This window comes from Nomia melanderi, chromosome 11, assembly GCF_051020985.1.
Source record: "Nomia melanderi isolate GNS246 chromosome 11, iyNomMela1, whole genome shotgun sequence".
Taxonomy (NCBI): Eukaryota; Metazoa; Arthropoda; class Insecta; order Hymenoptera; family Halictidae; genus Nomia; species Nomia melanderi.
The window spans coordinates 8,757,627-8,764,680 of NC_135009.1; the positions used below are offsets into that span (position 1 = coordinate 8,757,627).

The 7,054-nt window shown below is 41.3% G+C and overlaps 1 long non-coding RNA gene across 1 annotated transcript; it reads left to right on the forward strand.

Moving 5' to 3' along the window:
* Nucleotides 1–3,577: 3,577 nt before the first annotated feature.
* On the forward strand, nt 3,578–6,647 carry LOC116430579 (uncharacterized). Its single transcript, XR_004235741.2, has 3 exons — nt 3,578–4,058; nt 5,219–5,426; nt 5,545–6,647. It is a non-coding gene; the product is annotated as an uncharacterized LOC116430579 (long non-coding RNA).
* The last annotated feature ends 407 nt before the right edge of the window (nt 6,648–7,054 follow it).

Consider the following 7,054-nt stretch of genomic DNA (forward strand, 5'->3'; position numbering starts at 1 on the left):
TATAAATCATCGTTGACACCGAGCGGTCACAAATATGTGGCAATGAATAGACAATCGCGCTGATAGCGCTGTAGATACGCAAACATAAGATGAGGCGCGAGGATGACTCGCGCAACGGTTGGCGAACGTACTTGACACCTTCGGAGACAATGCGGTTTGTTAAGCAAATAGACGTGGCCCCGTGACTAATTCCGACGTTTTCGACTTTCAGCTAGGACCTCTGAACCTGTAGTAGTCTCGAAAAATGCAAATCTTCGAAATGGTTTGCGGCTCGAGGCACGGCTATTCTCTTTCTTCTGCGAATCTGCGACCCTGGACCAACCCTAAATCACAACCGCGGAGTCGTATACTCCGCGGCAAAAGGATCCAACGTTGTTCAATTTCGAAACCGTTTCCCGTACCGCATACTAATTTTTGGACAGCGAGAGCCTTCGAGACGAACGCTGTTCTTTGTTTTACGCGTTGAAGGCGAAGCTCTTTTCGGGTTGCTTTCCGTTCAAGCGGCGCGCAAGTGAGAAAATTGAAATGAAACAAAATCTTTCTTCGTTTACGATGGTGCAATGAAACTTATCGCAAAAGACAACAAATGTTTTGATACCATACGATTTATACAATATTGTTTCGTCAGATTTGGTATATAACGTTCGACGCGTTAACCCTGTTGTTCAGCTCTTTCAACGCCGCCACGTTTGTCCGGGCTTCTTTGATTCAGTCGAATTGTCGTTTTTTTTGGAGGATGTATTTCTGAATTTGAGAGAAGTTTGGGAAAATTGTAGTGGAAATGTCGATGATAATGCAACGGGATGATCGAACAGATGAGAAAAAATTTTTAAAAGCTGCGATAGCTTTTTGCCTCGGAGTGTAGCTTCTACAAAGTGGCTGAATGGGCTTGTTATTTATTGAATTTTAGTTCAAATGCAAAAAGCGGATAACAGAGCGCTGCGATTTATTAACGCCAATTTAATTTATCTACACCGGCTTTAGTCTCCAAAAATATCTTCCACGAACAAAGTAATTCCATACAGAGAGACCGAGTCTAAAACGATATTATCATTATTGATTATTGACATGACACATTATTTTCGTCTCGCAGAATTCCAATGCAAGCAACAGCAAAATCATACATATGAAATATATTCCTAAAACTATCAAGCAGTCGATCTGATTTCTCATTTCGTTATAGAAACTATAAGAATACACTTATCATTATTTCGATTGATATTTTAGCTAGATCATTCTAAACTCAATAATACTAACTTGGAAACAATAAAGAATGAAATCAGTTGAGTACGCTATTCAGTGTTTTTTCACATGCGTGCAATAGATCTACATATGGCATTTCCAAAATGCAGTTTCGAAATAAAAAGAAACAATTTACTAACTTCTAAAAAAAGCCTTGCTTGATGCAGCAATTCCGAAAGAAATCAAGAGCGAATCACTTCGACCGAACCAACAGCTCCAGCGATAGACGCCGAAGATCGGTCCGCCATCTTGTCGCTCCAGTAATTTCGTTTCTTCTATTCCGGGAGCGTGTATTACGTAGCGATTACGTGTTAGCGGAGTTTCATAAAGCCGTGAGTGAGCGCCTTGTGCTCGGCCTAATATCCCGTCAATAAAATGAGACCGCTAATTGCGCGAGCGGCGGAACGCGAGAAAGAAGGTAAAATTGGCCGCGAATAGAGGCATTACAGCGCGCCCGCGTGCGCGTGACCGCGCCGCCAGTGAAAGTTCTTGATGAGGATGGAAGATGTTACCGCGGCCGGGCAAGGACGAACCGCAAGGCGAGCTACTAGATTTCAATCGCGATTTTTCGAATTCATGTCTATTGATCATCTGGCACGGGCCCTCTTTGGCGCCGTCCGCCCGGTCCGGTGAAAACGAGAGCGACCGTTTCGCAATCCTTTGCATAATGTTCGCTTAGAGGACACGTGACGTTGGGAAATCGTCGCTAGGCGAGGAGCCTAAAAGTTGCTCCTTCGGGAAGCTTATCACGATTCAACACGTGGGTTGCGGGACTTGTTCTTGATTTGATTCGCGGCTGAATGGGCAAGGGATCATCTGGGGTTATCGGGCAGAAATACATGAACCGCGTTATACAACTCATATGGGACGAATGTTATTACTCTCGTAGGAAATAATAGAAGTAGTAGAAGCAGCCTTCAAATATGAGGTTGAATAGTTGATTGTGAATAGCTTCGAAACGTTGAAATATAGTTCACTTCCAAGTAATCAATTTTTTAAGGCTGAAGTTGATTTTCTAAATCCCTTGAATCGTCTACTTTATAATATAAGTACTTTAAATAAGTATCAAGCATTCAAAACTATGCGTTTAGATTCAATTTAGCAGACTGTTTCGTGCCATCTCTACACAGGTCAAAGATTAGATTAGCACGAACTAGTTTTGTAACACATTGAATGTGTTACATTCATAATGTGTAAAATCATAGAGGTTACAGATGATCCCCAACTAAATTGCACTATTATAGTTCACTCAATTAAACGATGATTAATTGGAAACATTACTATATTACAAATAATGCTATCTAATGCGCTGACATTCTGCTACACAAACGTGCAATAAGAATAACACAATTCAATCAAAGGATTTAGCATTATAGTTTTTTCCATTTTGTGTATTTTGTTCTGAGATCGTGCGGTGTTCAACGAGTTAACGCTCAAGAGATCCAACCGTGCATTTAGATTCGAATTATTTAGCGCACTGTTTTGTTCCATATTTATACAGACTAAAAATTAGATCAGAACGAGCCAGCTCCTTAACGGTGGTTCAAGGAACGCAAAAAAGGCGAACCGTTCCGCCTGTTCAGGTGTAAAAACATGGAAGGATGCCTCGTGCTCGCGCCGAGAGTTACGGTTGTCGTCCAAACGTAATTATTACGCTGGTTGATGACTTATTCCGCGACTTGTTGCCAAGAAAAACAACTGACCGACGTCTGATGGTATATACCATCACTATAAGCTCCATTTCTTAGATAATAATAATATACTCAGAACTCTAATTTCAATTTCCTGTGATTAAAAGGAAAAGAAAAACACAGCCAAAAAATGACCCGGAAAGGCCGACAATGCAAAAAACGGAATAGCACGGCACGTGGCGTTTTTTAAAGATACATTTACAACAGAGTTACAGTAGTGAAATTACTGATAGTTGCTGAAGCTGAAGCAGAATTGTCATTATTTTCAAGATTCGAGAAGTGACAGTGATTAATAAACGTAACTGTACACAATTACGAATCGTAGCAATAATTCAACTACTAAACGTAACTATAAGCAATTTACTAAACGTAGGTTTACGCGTCGGTTCAACACAAATGTTTCCACTATAAAACAGAAGCATTTACTTCTACGCTCCGCGCTTATCGTTACTTTTATAGAACACCACGATACTATTTAAGTACCATAAACGCATCGAAGATAGATACTTTATCGCCGCTCTATCCGACGCCCATACTCTCTCAGCTGTAATCACGGCTCCGTTGTAAACGTAACTTAACCTCGAAACGGTTGGAAACGCGTTCCGGGTTCATCTGTTCGTTCGCGTAACACCGGCCGCGGTGAAATAAGTATACAATGAGCATAAAATAACGTAATTACTCGAATGCGGGCTAACTTCGCTTCGTGGTTGTTTACAATGTAACGACCTGCGCACCAATCGAACGAATTTCAGCTACCTCACGTGTCTGTTCCGATTGGAGAACGTTCGTAATGTGATTACGCAACGGACACGGGAAAAAATTTAATAGGTAATTCGACGAGAGGTTTTTTAGGCCATCATGAACTTATACGGATTTGTAATTGAAATCGGCACTGTCCGCGCACGGAGGTAGTTTGTAACTGAGTTATCAGTTACATTGTGGTATGTACACGCGTTCGCGGTACATAATCGATAAATCCTGAAATTACTCTGTAAGATTACAACTTTCAACGATGTAAACTGTACTTAAGTTGTTGTAACAAGACGTTGAGCGTATTTGTTTGAATGTTGCGCGATTTTGCTCGCTCTATGGGCCCGAATAGAGGAATTTCTGCAACGTTTTTGGGTAAGGTCGCTTTCGAGATGTCAGTGATTGCAAAATAAAAAATCTCAAGTTCTTTATGACGTGATTCTATGTTTAATCCATCGAAATCACCTCCGACGAAAATAGAATTTCACCTTATCTCCGCAAGTTTCGTCGGGCTTGCCCGCGGAAATGTAAATTTGCATAATTGCAACATTTCCGCGGTCTAGCGACCGGCCGGCTTGGAGTGTCTTGCACAATAAACTACGGACCCGTAATATTGGTGAATTACAACGTGATTTCGCCGCGATTGTGATTCATCGATGTTATGGGTCTGTATCTCTCTCATTGTGCAAGAAGCTTTCGATTACGTTTGTGCCGACAAGCACGCGGAACAACGATGAATTTCGAGGCTGATGCCGGCCCGGCCAACCCGGCGAACAAAATGGCGGCGGCGGGAAAGACACGCGAGCTGAGCGTGTACCGTCTCGTCGCCGGCAAAAATGCAAATTAAATCGGACGCGTCTCTCTCTCGCTGTTCTCCTTCTCACGCGGCTACGTAAATGGTATGTTTCCGCAAAACACGCGAAAAGGAGAGGTCACAGCGCACGGGCGCGCCGAGATTCAGCGAAAATATCGAATCCGAGAGACCTGGGAGGAGTAGGAAAACGAAAGACGAAAGGACGGACTTTTGTTTCAAAAGCAAAACGAGAAGGAGAAAGAAATACACTCGAAAATTTCAGTTGAATAACAAACTAGACGAAGAGTTTGCACCGCGGATTGCCTCTCTCTGTTTTTAGGCGTGGATCAACCAGCATTTTTTTGCGCTGCGTTTAATGACTGGCTCTCCTTTATCTTTGAAATTTCTGGCGAAACGGCACGCGTGATCGTCAATGGTTCGTTCTAAATTAATATGTCTGAGAGGGATGGGAAGTGTAGTTTCTACGGGCGAATCCTGTGGTTAATTCAGAAATTGCAGTATCGTCTTAGAAATTACAAGAATTAGCTTCGAACCTGACGTATTGATACAGAATCTTTTAGAAATCTGGAGTATCACTTTGAAACCTATCATATCGTTCTGGGAGCTACAGTATTGCTTTCAAATTTAGAATATTGTTTTGGGAATTCAAATATTGCCTTGACAAGTATAGTATCGTTTAGAGACCTGAAGTATCGCTTTAGAATTTATCGTGTTGCTTTAGAATCTACAGAATTGCTTCGGAAACTACAGTATCGCCATGGAAACTGCAATATTGTTCTGGAAGCTATCATATCTCTTTGGAATCTACAGTATCGCTTTACAAATTATAGTGAAGAGAACTATAGTAAGAGACTGTGACTCGATGACATTGGGAACTAGTTTTCATCAGTTCCAAGTGCGTCAAAGGCCCACTAGCGAGCTACGCCGCGGTGAGTACAGAAAAACGATATCAGTGAAAAGGTTTGCCGTCTCAACGGCGAGTAACGATCCCGCTCGCGGAACCGCGAGCAATGGACGCGTGAACTTTCTATGGACCACTTTTTCTAGCGAACACCTAAGAGAAGGCATGCGAAAATTCCCTGGCGAGCCGACGCGCCGCGCCACGGTCGTTTTTGCTTCGGCAATTTTTGACTTATCGTTTCGCGGAAACCGTGAAAGCGAGCGATGTGTATGCAACGTGTCCACGTTTTTTTTTTCCTTTTCTTCTCTTCATTGACGAAATTATGTAGTCACTGGTTGCTAAACTTATTCGACGCTTTGATACCGAAAGAAGAAAAGGAACGAAAAGAGACAGAGAACGAGGAGGTTTGGAGAACGAGTTGAAGTTTGAAGGTTGCTCGAAGGTTGCTTTAAGGTTCCAGCGCGTTGTGAGGTTTGCCGAGAACTTCTGATACGAAACGGATAAGTTAATCCGTTCACTGGAGATATTTTACAAATAAAACACAACTGAGAATTGCATGGCTTCGAAATTTATTCACGAATGTGATAGTAACGAATTAATGTTGTAAGCAAAATAAAATTGTGTTATATAAGAGATTTGAAACAAGTTATTCTAATTGCACGGTAGATTCAGTGTTAATGATGGAACATTTCCGAATGCAATGCCAAGAGCGATAAATGGTTCGAAAACATTGATCAATCGGTGTGACGAAACAGATTACGATCAATCGCGTGTGACGAACGGAGATAAGATGTACACTGATAACCCGCGCGCAACGGCATCGCGTACAATCCCATTTTCCCAGATGGCCCGGCGTGTCCCGCGCCTCTCCCTTATGCAAGAGGTTTTCACCTCTTCGTCTTTTTATTCGCTTTCCCCTTCTTTCCACTGCCGGCTGCTGATCGATGCACGACAGTCGCTCCTAGAAGAATGAAATTCTTGGCAAAAGCTTTCTATCGCGATATTGCACATACACCGAACACCTCGAGTCATCTGAACACAGGTCATTCCAAGATGGACCCGGTTATGAAACATTCGGGAGGTTTCTTTTTCTTTTACTTGCTCTAAAAGTAAAGGAAAATTGTCAGGAGCTGCTGCATTAATCGTTTGCTCCCGAAAGGTGACTCGGTTACCACTTGATTCGATGTAGCAAGATTGTAAAGTCTTATACGTAATATTAAGCTTTGTATAATCTATTATTAAGTATTGAAATAAAATAGCTTTGTTTCTTAATTTATAAATGCTTTTTGATTGGTTAATATGACAGAATGTTGTGAAAGATTTTCGAGTGCAAATAGTTAAAATGCTGATGCAATCTACATATTTAACGTAACACTCATTGATACATTTATTTCTTCCATTACGTCATCGATCTTAAAGTAACTCTTTACACTCGAAAGCTCTATTGCTATATGCATTCTTCAATTTCTGACGAAACAGCGGTGACGTTTTTCAATAGTCAAATTCAAAATATAATTTTACTATGAACCATCTTTTTTCAATATCTCATGTATCATCTATTACATCGCACAAAATTTAATATTATAATACTATAATATTGAATACTAAACATTAGAATTTTGCGGTATCAGAGAGCCAATTCTTAGTTGCCTTCCG